This window comes from Saccopteryx bilineata, chromosome 1 (genome assembly GCF_036850765.1).
Source record: "Saccopteryx bilineata isolate mSacBil1 chromosome 1, mSacBil1_pri_phased_curated, whole genome shotgun sequence".
Taxonomy (NCBI): Eukaryota; Metazoa; Chordata; class Mammalia; order Chiroptera; family Emballonuridae; genus Saccopteryx; species Saccopteryx bilineata.
In genome coordinates this window covers 44,130,021-44,145,540 of record NC_089490.1, presented here as the reverse complement: position 1 = coordinate 44,145,540, position 15,520 = coordinate 44,130,021, and the positions used below count along the sequence as shown (strand labels likewise).

Here is a 15,520-nt window from a genome sequence, read left to right as displayed (position 1 = left end):
ATAAACTAGTATAAGGGTTGAGACTAGGATCAAGTTTCCTAGGTCCCAATCCTTACCGCCATGCCTCAACTAATCAAAAGTAGTATCCAGGCAATGTCAACATAAAATAGAATACAGGGCCCTGGCCAGTTGGCTCAGTGGTAGAGTGTCAGCCAGAAGTGTGGAAGTCCCAGGTTAGATTCCCGGCCAGAGCTCACAGAGAAGCGCCCATCTGCTTCTCACCCTTCCCCTCTCCTTTCTTTCTGTCTCTCTCTTCCCCTCCCGCAGCCAAGGCTCCACTGGAGCAAAGTTAGCCCAGGAACTGAGGACGTCTCCATGGCCTCCACCTTAGGCGCTAGAATGGCTCTGACTATAGCGGAGCAACACCCCAGAGGGGCCGAGCATTGCTCCCTGGTGGGCATGCCGCTGGATTCCTGTTGGGCGCAGGAACTCCTGCAGGAGTCTGTTAGTCTGCCTCCCCTCCCCCGCCCCCTGCTTCTCGCTTCGGAAAAATACAAAAAAAAAAATAGAATACAGTACTGTAAGTGTTGCTTCCACTATTAAAGCATCATTCCTGGCCTGGCTAGTTGGCTCAGTGGTAGAATGTCGGCCTGGAATGAGTGTGGATGTCCTGGGTTCGATTTCTGGTCAGGGCACACAGGAAAAGCACCCATCTGCTTCTCCACCTCTCCCCCTCTCACTTCTCTTTCTCTCTCTCTCTTCCCCTCCTGCCACCATGGCTTGATTGGAGTGAGTTAGCCCAGGTGCTGAGGATGGCTCCATGGCCTCTGCCTCGGTGCTAAGAAGAGCTATCGCTAGAGCAATTCCCTAGATGGGCAGAGTGTTGCTTCCTTGTGAGCTTGCCAGGTGGATCGGGTTGGGTGCATGTGGGAGTCTGTCTCTGCCTCCTCTCCTCTCCTCTCACTAAAAAGAAAGCATCATTCCTATTATTAAAACATCATTCCTTTTCTTTCCTTTTAGGTTCTCTAATCAAAAATGCTTTAAAAAAATGCACTATTAGAATTTTAGTTGCTTATTCTTTGGCATTTATATTTCAGTTTTCCAGAACTCGGAATGAGCAGACTGGTTGCAAAAAAGGTGAGGTAGGGGGATGATAACGGGTACATACTTCTAAATAAATTGCCATTTAGGTAGAGTACATTTTTAAATTAGTATTATTTATCATTCCTATTAAAGTCAATATGTCCTATTTTATATGTTCCTAGAAAGGTGAATTTTACATTGTACTTTTTGAGAAGACCAACTTCATCCAACATCACCACCATTATAATTGCAAAGGCAGGCCTGCTTCACCTGAAAATGGTATAATAAATCACACTTAAGAATCCCAAAACCTATATGAAAATTATTTTGTCCTTGTCAACCCATAATCTATGTTTTAGATTTAATCTATCTCTGCCCATCTAGGTTTTAGTTTCTCCACATAATCTAGTACATAGAACAACACTTGCCCAAAGCTTCACACATCACTTGAGTTTCAACTTCAAAAAATGCAATTTACACTGAAATGCTAAAAGGCAGCTATGGGCTGACATAGTATCATCACACTCTCAACGTGGATGAAGCATTTCTCTTTCTAAAATGTTCTAAGTAAAAAACATTTCATAATCCCAGTTTTTGCTCTAAAAACAATAAAATCTATATTCTAAAAGTTTTAAGTTTTTAATGTTTTATAGAAATTGAACAAAATTGGGATTAACTGGCATGCAGTTATTGGAATTGCATAATTAAATAAACTAAAATAAAGATACAACTAAACAAAAAAACGAATAAAACAAAAAGTGGGAGCCTGACCAGGCAGTGGGGCAGTGAATAGAGTCGGCTGGGACACGGAGGACCAGGTTCGAAACCTCGAGGTCACCAATTTGAGCATAGGCTCCTCTTGAGCAAGGCTCACCAGCTTGAGCCCAAGGTCGCTGGCTTGAGCAAGAGGTCACTCATAATTGGAGTCCAAAAAGACTTAGTCTGCTGTAGCCCCCCCAGTCAAGGCACCTATGAGAAAGCAATCAATGAACAACTAAGGTGCTGCAACGAAGAATTCATACTTCTCTCATCTCCCTTCCTGTCTGTCTGTCCATCCCTGTCTGTCTGTCTCTCTCTCTCTCTCTGTCACACACACACACAAAAAGTGGGAATAGATACAAATCTGCAAAATCAATCAGTAGGCAAACTGTAACAAATTTTTCTTACGTAATAGTACTGTATTTTTTATTAAAAAATCAGTTTTATGTCAATAGGGCATCCCCAATGGGGCGAAGGGGAATGGTAAATAAGCAGCACATATAATTTTACTGAAAAAAGATGCCTTGAAATGAATGTGAAGATAAAAGGTACCAAAAACAAATAAAATAAAATGTGTCCCAATTTAAAACATTGTCAATATCAGGAAATAATATATGACAAGCCCACCTAATATTCCAAATTAATGGTTCATTCTCCTGAGAATAAAACATCACTTTTTTTTCTTTTATCATCCAAACTCTTGGACAGCAGAGCTCTGTGTAAACTCCAACTAAGTGATACCACCACGTCAGGGCTTCTATTTGTCCTCGCCCAACTCAAGCCCCACCCAGCCCACCCAGTGGCCCTCTGTCAGAACTGCTGCTCCTGGGGGCGGGGCCTCCTTCTCCTTCTCCTTCACCTCTGTGCATCTCTCCTTTATCTCAGTACCTACTCCCTATCTGGCCCTGTAGTGTTTCCTGCACTTTCTCCTTCAGATACTAATAGATATCTGGTTAACAGCTATTTGTTATTTAAACTGAAGTTCACACTAATGTATTATTTCAGAAGCTATCTGCATAGTTTTCATAAATTTTATGTAGGTACTGATTTGCCCTTCTAGGTTTACTGCTGACTTTTTAAAAAATAAAATAAGTGGAAAAAAGAAACAGCAGCTAAAATATAAAGAAATGAGATTACCAACTGCATTGTTACAAATGATTAGATTACAACATAGCAATTAGATCTTCTAAAGTCCAAAAAGCAAAATTACAAAACATTAAAATAATCAATAATGTTGGGCAAATAAGTTTGTAAAATTTGTGTTATTTGATTTTGCTCACTTTTATTGTTAAAAATGACCGCTGCCCACATGATGATGCTGTCACGTGATACTGCTGATTACCCTCCGGGTTGGGAAGGCTTGGTTATGCTAATGTTTGCTGGAGGAAGGGTTTCCGCACCAAAAATTTTGTGTAGGAGGCCACATTGTTGCAGAGAGAGAGGTTGCCAAGATGGCAGAGTGCTGAAGAAGCCAGTTTGTGCAGAGAGAAGGAAATGGGAACCAGAGGGGACTGAGCTAGTAGGGCCTTTGATTCTAGGAAAACCGGGAGAAAGTCAGTGGCTTTGGGAGTCCTGAATGCAAAGGGAAGTGTTTTCACATTGTGTGTATTTACTCGCCTGCCAGTGCCAGGCTAGAATAAAGGATGGCCCACCATTCTCCGACTCTGCTGTTTCTTTACTGTCAGCCCGAATTCAATGAGAACCTGCACGTGTCTGGCAGCAGTGATGGCTGCGGCTACTGGCCATACAAATAGAAACTTACCGATTAGTATAATGGAAAGATGCTACATGCCTATGTTAAATCTGGAGGAAGAAAGGTAAAATCATGTAAATTAAAAATATTCTATTCAATTTTCTGAGGAATAGATAAGGGAAAAAGAATCTCACCTCAAGGTCAAAAGATTTGTGTGTAAGGATATAAAAACAGACTAAAAATGTTTACCACCGAGACCTGTGGTGGCGCAGTGGATAAAGTGTCGACCTGGAAATGCTGAGGTCGCCGGTTCGAAGCCCTGGGCTTGCCTGGTCAGGGCACATATGGGAGTTGATGCTTCCAGCTCCTCCCCCCTGTCTCTCTCTCTCCTCTCTCTCTCTCTCTCTCTCTCTCTCTATCTCTCTCTCTCTCCTCTCTAAAATGAATAAATAAAATAAAAAAAATAAATTAAAAAAATGTTTACCACCGATATGTTTGCATATATGCATAAAATATTTTGGGAAGAATATACAAGAAACTGACAAACATGGTTGTTTCTACTGAGGGAAACTGGATGACTGAGGGGTAGAAATGGGAGGGAGACTGTTCCCTCTATACCTTCTGTACCCTGTCCACGTATTTCCCATTCCCCAAAACAATAAAATAAGTAGAGGAAAGCTGCATTAATCCTGCCCTGTTTCTAAATACAGTAGTGTCCAGAGCAAACTTGGCCAGGGTTCCAGAGCAAGGAGGGCCTCCTCACAGGTATCCTCCACTCCTACCAGAGAACAAAGTCTTCTGAGGACCAAAAAGCTATGAATCAAATCAAATTAGTACATTTTTATAAATCCCACCCAAGTAAAACTTACAGTAAAAATACTCAAAGTATAAACACGGGATTCATTTACCATATCCTTTCCCAGTAGCAGCAGCATCTTAAAGAAACAGTACGGTTGCAGAAGATTCCATCTTTGAAAATTCCATGTATTTTACTTTTGTGTGGAAAAGGAAATACTACTTACTCTACTACTTTCTACTCAGTAAAAATTTTAGAACACAAAGACTAAGACTTTCAAACAGCCTTAGCTGAATGTGTATTTAAAAAAGAAAAACTCAATTAAAAAGAGAAAATGAATATTTGTAGTCCCTGAATAAATTCTTCATGTCAGTGACTCACCTCTACTACCACTTGAAATTTTCCAGAATAGTTCTCTATCTTCCTCTCAAAAGCCACCGGGATTTCTTGCAAAGGAGCAAGCTTTTCAGGACTTGTTTCATGATCTTTTGGATTCCAGCTGCTGGAAAAGAAGGGCCACCATTTTTGGTCTCAGGAACTCTTTGGAAATATTAGAGTCCATTCCTTCAGTTTTTATAAAACTGTGTTTTAGGGGAGTTGTTTTCTTTCTGTTTTAATTGTTTGTTTTAAGAACAAAGTAAAGTAAATAAAACATATTCAAAAATTAAATTTTTAAAATAATGATGTGGAATTAAAGCTACCAGTTTTCATATTTTCCACAGTATCTAGATATTCTCAGACCTTGATTATCTGTTGCAGCATTTGCTAAGTGCTACAAATTCAGAGAACACATTCTTGTTTTCAAGCAATAAAATTAAACACTGTTATGACAAAGTTGATAAAATTTCACATCATAGTCTTTTGTCATCAATATTTACTATGAAGTTCATACCACTAGAAGCCTAGGAACAAATGACTACTTTCATCCTAGGTGCTTAAGGTTCAGCTCAGGACTCGACCTGGACTCTTCCCTCTGGCAGAGTCTTAGTGATTCTAACTCTTTAATACAGTATTTCTTGTAGGCTTTCCCTGATAATCTACCCCATTGCCAGCACTGTAGTTCAAGATCTAGTCACCCAATGCCTAGGCCACTGAAGGAACAGGATCATCAGATTCATGTTCTTGAAAGGAACGTGACATTCAATGTCATTCTTCAACTTGTAACATTTTAATAGCTCTCTGCTTTGTCCTTGTCCCCATCCCCTATCATTAAGGATTAAGACCAAACCATCCTCTGGCTGCCAACTTTTACCTTTGCCTCTCATGACAGACACACATACCTACAGGCACTACCTTACTTTCTCAAATACAACCTGCTTTTCCATCTTTATAGCTAAAAGACCCTCTGCATACTATAATATGCTTTAAGAAATTCATAAACAAATAAAGGACAATATAAAAGTAGTATCGCCTGACTGGTGGTGGCGCAATGGATAAAGCGTCGACCTGAAACACTGAGGTCGCCAGTTCAAAACCCAGGTTTGCCTGGTCAAGGCACATATGGGAGCTGATGCTTTCTGCTCCTCCCTCCCCTAAAATAAATAAATAAAACCTTTAAAAAAATAGTATTAAAACATTTAAAAAATATGTTTAAACTTATAATATCACTAGATACTGATAATATTTTTTAAAATAACTTGCTCAAGTCCTTAGTAACTTGCTCAAGATCACACACCATTTAGTTAACAAAGTCAAAACCAGAATATACCGTATTTCCCCATGTATAAGACACTCCCATGTATAAAACGCACCTTAATTTTGGAGCCCGAAATTAAAAAAAAAAAAGTTTTACATAAAGTTATTGAACTCAAGTTTTATTCATCATAAAATTCATACAACCCCTCATCACTGTCCAAACTCCCATCCATTAGCTTGTCCTCATCTGTGTCTGATGACGAATCAGTCTTCAACAATGAGCGCAAACACAAGTGCAAAAAAGAGGGAAATGCAAATAAAAAATCTACAACTAGTGCATAAGACGCAACCAGTTTTTAGACCCCAAATTTTTCAGAAAATGGTATGTCTTATACATGGGGAATTAGGGTAGGTCTTTAAGGCCCCAGACCAGTGTTTTGACTGTGGTTGCTCTCCTCTATCATTATTATATTCATACAAACCAAGGCAGAGAAGTATCTATCTATGTCTTTAAAATATGATGTGAATGAAATGAATAATAATTATATTTCCACATAATCTATTCATACAAGTATTCATTCACTTCAAGTGCCTACAAATATTACACTCTATATGGAGATATATAAGCCTCTATCTTCAAATAATTTATTCCCTTTAGTTATACTCCCTCAGATCTACCTGGTTAGGCAGTATATAACTGACACAGTTAAATTAATGAGACTTCCACTAAGTTAACATCTTACCATTTTTTTCACTGCTTTGACCCAAGAACTATAGCCAATCACTACAAAAAAATAATTCTAAACACTATTAATGACCTTTTTAAAAGTTTAACCTTAAAAACCATTAACAAATCAAGAGAAAGTAGAAAATATAGAGCACAATCTTGCACATTAAAATTCAAAATAAATGTATCTTTTCCCCAAAAGGATTGTTTAAAAACAACTTCACAGATTAAATTTTGTTATAGACCGTGTCACTTTCTTTTCTTTTCTTTTTTTGATAGTGTCTCATTTCTTTCTCATCTTACTCTGTATGTGTAGACAATACTGGAAACTGCCCACCGTCCCTGCTCTACTATGAGAAAACAATTAATGATCCTGACAAAGAGTTAATATAAACTGAAGATCAATCAAGTTTAAAAGTTAAGAATGTACAGGAGGCCATGATGTGAGAAAGTTCATCAGCTTGATGGAACTATAATGAGCCCTCTTCCCACAAAATAAGAAAAAATCTGCCTGATGATGGGTTTTCTTGAATAAATGTGTACTGAATGCTCATTCTGTACCTGGTTCCATAAGGCACTGTGAAAATTTATCTAAAGGACAAAACCTTGAGAGATTAAAGAATGTTCTAACCCATACAGGTCAAATGGTCAAATGTGGTAAATCATGGAGCTCTCCAAATTAGCTTTTTAAATGGAACTTTGTTCTTTAAATATTGAATATCTTGGGAATTCTATACTAACAGTAAGTTTCTGAAGCTCCCAAAAGCTCTTCACAAAAGAAGAGTAACTAGATAGAATAACCAAAAGCCCATGGACAACATTTATAGCAAAACTGAGTGATGCAGTACGTTCACAAACTCCAAAAAGCTGTTGGGTAAGGACAAGGCCCTCATGACCACTTGGCCTTTCATGATATCTAATGGGGAACTGAGTGGATCTGAGAACAGAATGCTAAAATAGTGAAATGATACAAACTGGAAATTACAGGCAACAAATCTGAAGAAAGTATAAGAAATCGAAAGCATTTTTCCCCCAATCCAATAGCAACTAAGTAGGTCCACAGTAAGTGCAGAGTGGGAGAAAATGATCTAGCCCATAATTATGAACTCTCAGAATGTAGCCACTGAGGAGAAACTACTTAGAAACAATTAAAAGTTGAGAAGGACAGGATAATGGAGACAAAGGAAGAGACAGTCCAAATAAAAGTGGGAGAACAAAATGGAGGAAGAAAATCACATAACAAGTGACCTTATTTTAAACCGTACATGAAAACAATTGAAAAGAGAGGTCAGTGAAATTAGAAAGCTATCTTAAAGTTCAATTCCTTTTAAAAGTAATGGAAAACTAATATCACATAAAAATAATCAACAGGAAAGAATCAAGGTCAAATCTCGTACAAAGTTATTAGCAGAAGAGAATGAGAAGCAGAATAACATCTTTATAATAAAACCACAATCGAACAAACAGGCTCAAAAATAACATCAACACTTCAGAATGAGCTAAAAGATATATACAAGATACGAAAGAACATGTAAAATGAGTTAAAAGGGATGAAGTTAAAAAAGAACACTAAACAGGAATTAGAAACATTGATAATTAAAATAAAAACTCAGGAAAAATTAGAAATAAAGAAAAATATTTTTCTGAAATGAATAGGAAATAAATTGGAACACGAAAACAAACACAAGAAAATTGGAGAGGCAAAAGAAAAAATACTTTAAACTAAAAATGAAGTAAGAAAAGGAACCCAAGAGAAAGCTACAAATACAGGAATTAGGCAACAAAGACCAGCACAGAGGTAAGAAAGTCATGGAAGAAGAAAATTCAAACAAGAAATACTAAAACACTATTTTAAAGAAGTCACTGAAAATTATAAAATTAAAACTCCATATTGAAAGAGCATGCCACATGTAGGCATTTACTGTCTAAAATAAGCCCTTTTATATTTTAGGATATAGATAGGTTAAACATAAACACATGAAAGAAGGTATACTACACAAATATTAAACAAAAGAAGCCTGCAGTGGCTCCAGCCAAATGCATGACAACTGTGATATATCTATACCACTGCTGTGCAACAAAAAGATAATCTGAGCCATTTGTATCGCTTTAAATTTTCTAGTAGCCTTATTAAAAAAAAGAACATGTAAAATTAATTTTAGTAATATAATTTATATAGTGCATCTTTCTCCTCTGCAGAACTCTTATGGAAAACATAACTTATTGCACCTTCATCAATGTTAATTTATTATCGGATCCTGTTCCAAGTAAAACAAACCTATACCACTGCATGATTCATGTAAAATTTAAGTTTCCACTGCCTATCAATAATCGAGTTCCAGGTTTCTATTTTCTTAAAGATGGCAGAGCTGCCTCACAGGAATACTGTACTTCCATCAACTGCAAGCCATTTTATTTCACAAAATTAACAAGAATAAAATTTATCAGAACTTCATTCAAAATGTCAGAGAGTCGAAGAGGAGAAAATGTCTTTAGTATATTTTAGCCACTTTCATCCTCTCCCTCTTATAACCAGTTTTACCACTGAGGATGGTACAACATGACCACCAATATAAGTACCTGTAATTTTTGTTTGTTGGGGTTTTTTAGCTACAGAGAAGTATTTAAAGTATTTAAAATCTATTGATTTTGCCCTGGCCGGTTGGCTCAGCGGTAGAGCGTCGGCCTAGCGTGCAGAGGACCCGGGTTCGATTCCCAGCCAGGGCACACAGGAGAAGCGCCCATTTGCTTCTCCACCCCTCCGCCGCACTTTCCTCTCTCTCTCTCTTCCCCTCCCGCAGCCAAGGCTCCATTGGAGCAAAGATGGCCTGGGCGCTGGGCATGGCTCTGTGGCCTCTGCCTCAGGCGCTAGAGTGGCTCTGGTCGCAACATGGCGATGCCCAGGATGGGCAGAGCATCGCCCCCTGGTGGGCAGAGCGTCGCCCCTGGTGGGCATGCCGGGTGGATCCCGGTCGGGCGCATGCGGGAGTCTGTCTGACTGTCTCTCCCTGTTTCCAGCTTCAGAAAAATGAAAAAAAAAAAAAATCTATTGATTTTCTTTTGCCTAATCTCCCTGTATTTGGACTACCTGTTAGAAATCAAGCTGAGGCCACAGAATACAGCGAAATTTCTTAATGAAGATTAGTGAAAACCCATGGTTTTAGCTGCCGTGGAAAAAAATATTTTCCCAAGCAAGATAAAACATTTAAATTAAGCAGGTCAATACTATGTAACACATCTATTACTAAATTAAACTAAGGGCTACCAAGTTACCTTGGTGTTTCTAATAACAAAGTTATAACAGAAATCTAGGAAATGATTTTTTTCCTTATGAAAGAATATATAAAAAGCAAAGATGTTTGTTCAAAAAATGTTTAAAACCCATCTTTCAAATTTAACCTGAGAATCTTGTCATATTCTTTTGAATTACCCAAGAATACAAGAAATTTTTATCCTCTGAGGTAGAATCTGACTTTTGGAAAAAGTTGAATCACATCTCTAACTGTAACATATTATTTTTACTCAAATGCAAATAATAAAAATGTTTTTGAATTGCTATGAAAATCAAAGAGGACTGAGCATACAATCAAAGAATCTCAAGAACAGAAGAGACATCAGATTCCTAATTACTCACCATCTGCCCAATCAATGCTTGAATACCAACTACACATTTACAAGTGGTTGTCCAGCCTCTGCACAAACCATTCCAATAATGGTAAACTTATTACTACTTTCCAAGGTAATCAATTTCAGTTTGGATGGTTTGAAATGCTAAAAAGCACCTCCTTTCTAGTATCTGCATATATTACCTTGCAACTTCTACATACTAAAGTTATACTCCCTGTGACTGCTGTATTTTTGGAATTTTAAAAGAATATGAAAATATGGCCTGGCCAGTTGGCTCAGTGGTAGAGTATCAGCCTGGAGTGTGGATGTCCTGGGCTTAATTCCCAGTCAGGGCACACAGGAGAAGCAACCATTTGTTCCTCCACCTTCTTCCTCCCCCTCCCCTCTCTCTCTCTTTTCCCCTCCTGCAGCCACGGCTTCACTGATTCAAGTGCATCAGCCCTAGGCACTGAGAATGGCTCCATGGAGTCTGGGCCTCAGGTGCTAAAAATAGCTAGGTTGCACGGCCCCAGACAGGGTGGATCCCTCTCAGGGTACATACGTGAATCTATCTATCTACCCTCAACTCACTTGAAAAAGAAAAGAAAGTGTATGAAAACATGTTCTTTTTGTTGTTGTTGTTATTTAATGCCTCTACCCCCCTTACTCAGCCAGCAACCCCCCACAGCTGTCAGCCTGCTCTCTCTCTATGAGTCTGTCTCTATTTTGCCTGTTAGTTCACTTTATTAGATTCCACATGAGTGAAATCATCTGGTACAAAAAAAAAAAAGAAAGGAAAAGAAAAACTCATGGACACAGACAACAGTGTGGTTACTGCAAGTGAGAAGGGGAGGTTAGAGGAAGGTATGGAGGAATAAACAGTGGACAAAGATTTGACTTAGAGGGTGAACACACAATACGGTGTACAGAGATGTGTTGTAGAATGGATACCTGAAACCTGTATAATTATGTTAACCAGTGTCACTCTACAAAAGTCAATGTAAAAAATTAAATAAAAAATAAAACAGTGCTCGCTTTGAAGGCACATATACTAAAATTGGAACGATACAAAGAAGATTAGCATGGCCCCTGCGCAAGGATGACATGCAAATTCATGAAGCGTTCCATATTTTTCTGTACACTGACTTGAGACCAGTTCAATAAAGTGCACAACACCTTAAAGAAAAAAAGAAAAAATAAATAAAGCAAAGCTGTTAAAAAAATTTTAAGCATATAGAAACATGAGAAAAGGACAGAGATCAAGAAAATTTTTAAAAGACACAACAGAAAAATATAGAATAAATTCAGGGAAAATGCTTGCTTTCTCCATTCTCTCCATTCATTGTTATTTCTTTCTTTCTTTCTTTTTTTTTTGGATTGATTTGAGAGAGAGAGACGCTTTCATTTGTTGTTCCACTCAGTCGTGCATTTGTTGTTGTCTTCCCGTAAGTGCCCTGACTGGGATCTGAACCTGCAATCTTTGTGTTTTCGGACGAAACTCTAACCAATTGAGCTACCTGGCACAGGGCCCTCCTCATTTATTGTTAAAGAAAGCAAGCATTATCACACAGAATTATAGCAAATCAAAGATTGTTCTGAACTTACCATTAAAAAAATTAAGCACATATTATGTTGCTAGCAATGTGGTAGCCATCATAAAGACTACAAACACATATATGATAACCTTTCTAATTATTGGAAGTTTACAAAGAGATAATTAAAATATACTAGATAATTAAATGCAACCTTCTTGGGCAGATAAAATATATTATGCTCACTTTGTTAAAGATGGTGCTGCCCTCGCGGAGGCCCGTCACCCAGGTGATGATATTGGTTGCCCTTCTTGCTTGGGATGGACTTAATTATGTTAATGTGTGTTGGGGGAGGACTTTTGCGCCAAAAGATTTTAAAAGGAAGAGAGATCACTTTGCTCTGAGAGAAGAGGGATTACGTTCTAGGACAGGGGTCAGGAACCTTTTTGGCTGAGAGAGCCATGAACGCAACATATTTTAAAATGTAATTCTGTGAGAGCCATACAATATGTTTAACACTAAATACAAGTAAATGTGTGCATTTTATGTAAGACCAACACTTTTAAAGTACAATAAGTTTCTGAATTATTTTTAATAACGTTGTTATGCTGTTGCTAACCAATGATGAATAAAGTACTTCTTACCATTAATGCAACTTCTGGTGCTGCATGGTTTTGCTGATGGCTTTGTAGTCTGGTTGATACGTGGTGAGGTTAAGCTTCGTGTGGGCGTTGAGACTTCTATTCGTTAAACATGATCGTAGGTTGGTCTTAATGTTCTTTAGATGTGAGAAAGACTGCTCACAAGCATACGTAGAGCCAAACATTGTCAGTACAGCAATACTCACATGCTGCAATGTGTGGTATGTGACGGGAAGCGCGTTCCAAGTTTTGACAATCAGCTGGTCTGCAGGTTAAAGTTTTTTCATTTCTCCCCACTTGTGTTTGCTCGCCAACTCTGCTTGCTGTCCTGCAAGTCTTTCCAAATCTTCATTCGGTGACTTGAACTTATTCACCCACATGTCTGAGGTCTTCAGGTCAGCAGCTTGTAGCTCAAAATCTCTGATGGAGACACCGAGGATGTAACTCAGGTTGGCGCTGTCCACTGCACACTCATGTGGATGGGTGATGAACTTAAAAAGACGAGTGTGCTCACGAAATTATCCAAAGCGCGCTTTGAATGATTGCAGGAGATTAGATGTGAAGCCTGCTAGCTGCTGGAGATCAAGATGTTGAGCAGGGTCACTTGCTGTGCATGCATCTTTAAACTCTCCCAGTTTTTCAAAGTGTAGTAAATGACCTGTTTCAGTGTCGGTAATGAAGAGTTCCAGCTTGTTTTCAAATGCAAACACTGCTTGTTGAAGGGATAAGACTGTATTTTCAAGGTCTTGCATTTTCACATTGAGCTGGTTCAGATGTTCAGTCATGTCCACAAGATAGTAGAACTTCAGGAGCCACTCAGTGTTAGCTAACTCAGGATGCTCGACATTTTTCATTTCAAGAAAAGTCTGGATTTCGCTCAGACAAGCCGCGAAACGGCTGAGCACCTTCCCTCTTGACAAACAATGCACATTGCTGTGAAGAAGCAGACCAGGATAATTATTCCCAACTTCATCCAGCAGTGTTTTAAACTGGTGATCATTTAAAGCTCTGGCAACAATAAAGTTGACCACTCGAATGACCAGCGACATCACCTCACCAAGCTGCTCGCCACACATCTGAGCACAAAGCGCTTCCTGATGTAGGATGCAGTGAAAACTTAGGATGGGTCTCTTTTCATGTTCACAAAGAAGCACTAAGAATCCTCTGTTTTTCCCCACCATGTATGGAGCACCATTAGTACACCCCGAAATAAGTTTATCCATCGGTAGATTTTTTCTTTAGCAAACTCAGTGAAAGACTTGAATAAATCCTCCCCTCTTGTTGTCTCTTTCATAGGCAAAACAGCAAGACTTTCCTCACATAGTGTGTCACCAACAGCATACCTTGCAATCATGCTGAACTAGGATAAATGGCTTATGTCTGTTGACTCATCCAAAGTGAGAGAAAAGAATGGTGCTGCATTTATGTCCTTCACTTGTGTTGCCTCAATTTGATTTGCCATCATGATGGTACGATCGTGAACAGTTCTTGTCGACAGAGGCATGTCTTTTATTCATTTGATTATCTTGTCTTTATCCGAAAAGGTGTCAAAAAGTTCATTGGCAACATCAAGCATGAATGTTTTGGCATACTCCCCATCTGTGAATGGCTTTCCGTCTCTCACAATTGCTAAAGCACCAGCATAGCTAGCCACATTTCAGTCACCTTGTTGGGTCCAAACACGGAGCTGCTGCTGACTAGCCTACACTCTGCATGGTAGCTCTTGACATGCTTTCTTCCTGCTGTCCCCCGCTGGATATTTTGATGCAAATGTAGTATGGTGTGTGTCAAAGTGCTGCTTTATATTTAACCGTTTCATCGATGCAATTTTATCATTGCATATTAGACACAATGCAGAACCTGCCCTCTACACAAAGGTGAATTCATCTGTCCATTCCTGCTGAAAAGTATGATACTCATCTTTATTAGCCATCTTCTTCATCAAAAGCGTCGCCTGACCAGGTGGTGGCGCAGTGGATAGAGCGTCGGACTGGGATGCGGAAGGACCCAGGTTCGAGACCCCGAGGTCGCCAGCTTGAGCGCGGGCTCATCTGGCTTGAGCAAAGAGCCCACCAGTTTGGACCCAAGGTCGCTAGCTCCAGCAGGGGGTTACTCAGTCTGCTGAATGCCCACGGTCAAGGCACATGTGAGAAAGCAATCAATGAACAACTAAGAAGTCGCAATGCGCAACGAGAAACTGATGATTGATGCTTCTCATCTCTCTCCTTTCCTGTCTGTCTGTCCCTGTCTATCTCTGCCTCTGTTAAAAATAAATAAATAAATAAAGTTTAAAAAAAAGCGTCTCTGCAATTAGCTAGCTGACTACTTGATTAAAAGGATGGAAGTTTACTTCCTGACCTCACAATGACCCGTGTATGTTATGCATTATCCAATAAAAATTTGGTGTTGTCCTGGAGGACACCTGTGATTGGCTCTAGCCACCCGCAACCATGAACATGAGCGGTAGGAAATGAATGGATTGTAATACATGAGAATGTTTTATATTTTTAACATTTTTTTTTAACTAAAGATTTGTCTGTGAGCCAGATGCAGCCAGCAAAAGAGCCACATCTGGCTCATAAGCCATAGGTTCCCGACCTCTGTTCTAGGAGGAGAGCAGATAAAAGCCACATGGAAGAGAGGAGAGGCAGCCAAGATGGCGGAGTGCTGAAGGAGAAGCCAGTTTGTGCAGAGAGAAGGAGATGGGGAACAGAAGTGAATAAGGCTAGTGAGCTGGAAACCTTTGATTCTAGGGAACTCGAATAAGTCAGTAGCTTTGTGAGCTCTGAATGAGTGGGTTTTGGAGCCCAGTGTGTGTTTTTACTTGCCCGCCGGGTGCAATGGATTAAAGCTAATGGCCCACCAGTTCTTGGCTCCGTTGTTTCATTACCGACTGTCTGAATCTAATGAGAACCTGCACGGGCCAGGCGGCTGCGATGGTGACCATAGCTACTGGCCTTACATTTGGCATAGTCTCTGGCAGGATTCGATACAGTTCGGTATATAGCCGCCGCCACCTTTGAGCAGTGGAGTAGAGGACTGGCTGCTGTTATGGTTCCCCATGGCTGTCCTTTTGGGGACCATAGGCTGGCTGACTTTTATAGCCAT

General features: G+C 39.4%; 1 protein-coding gene and 1 non-coding gene across 3 annotated transcripts in view; one reads left to right on the top strand and one right to left on the bottom strand.

Moving 5' to 3' along the window:
• The window catches only part of SMAP1 (small ArfGAP 1), a 155,689-nt gene that overhangs the window by 81,310 nt on the left and 58,859 nt on the right, over positions 1 to 15,520 (bottom strand). The window lies entirely within an intron of this gene.
• Positions 11,267 to 11,373, top strand: LOC136321585 (U6 spliceosomal RNA). The gene has a single exon (XR_010728733.1). It is a non-coding gene; the product is annotated as a U6 spliceosomal RNA (small nuclear RNA).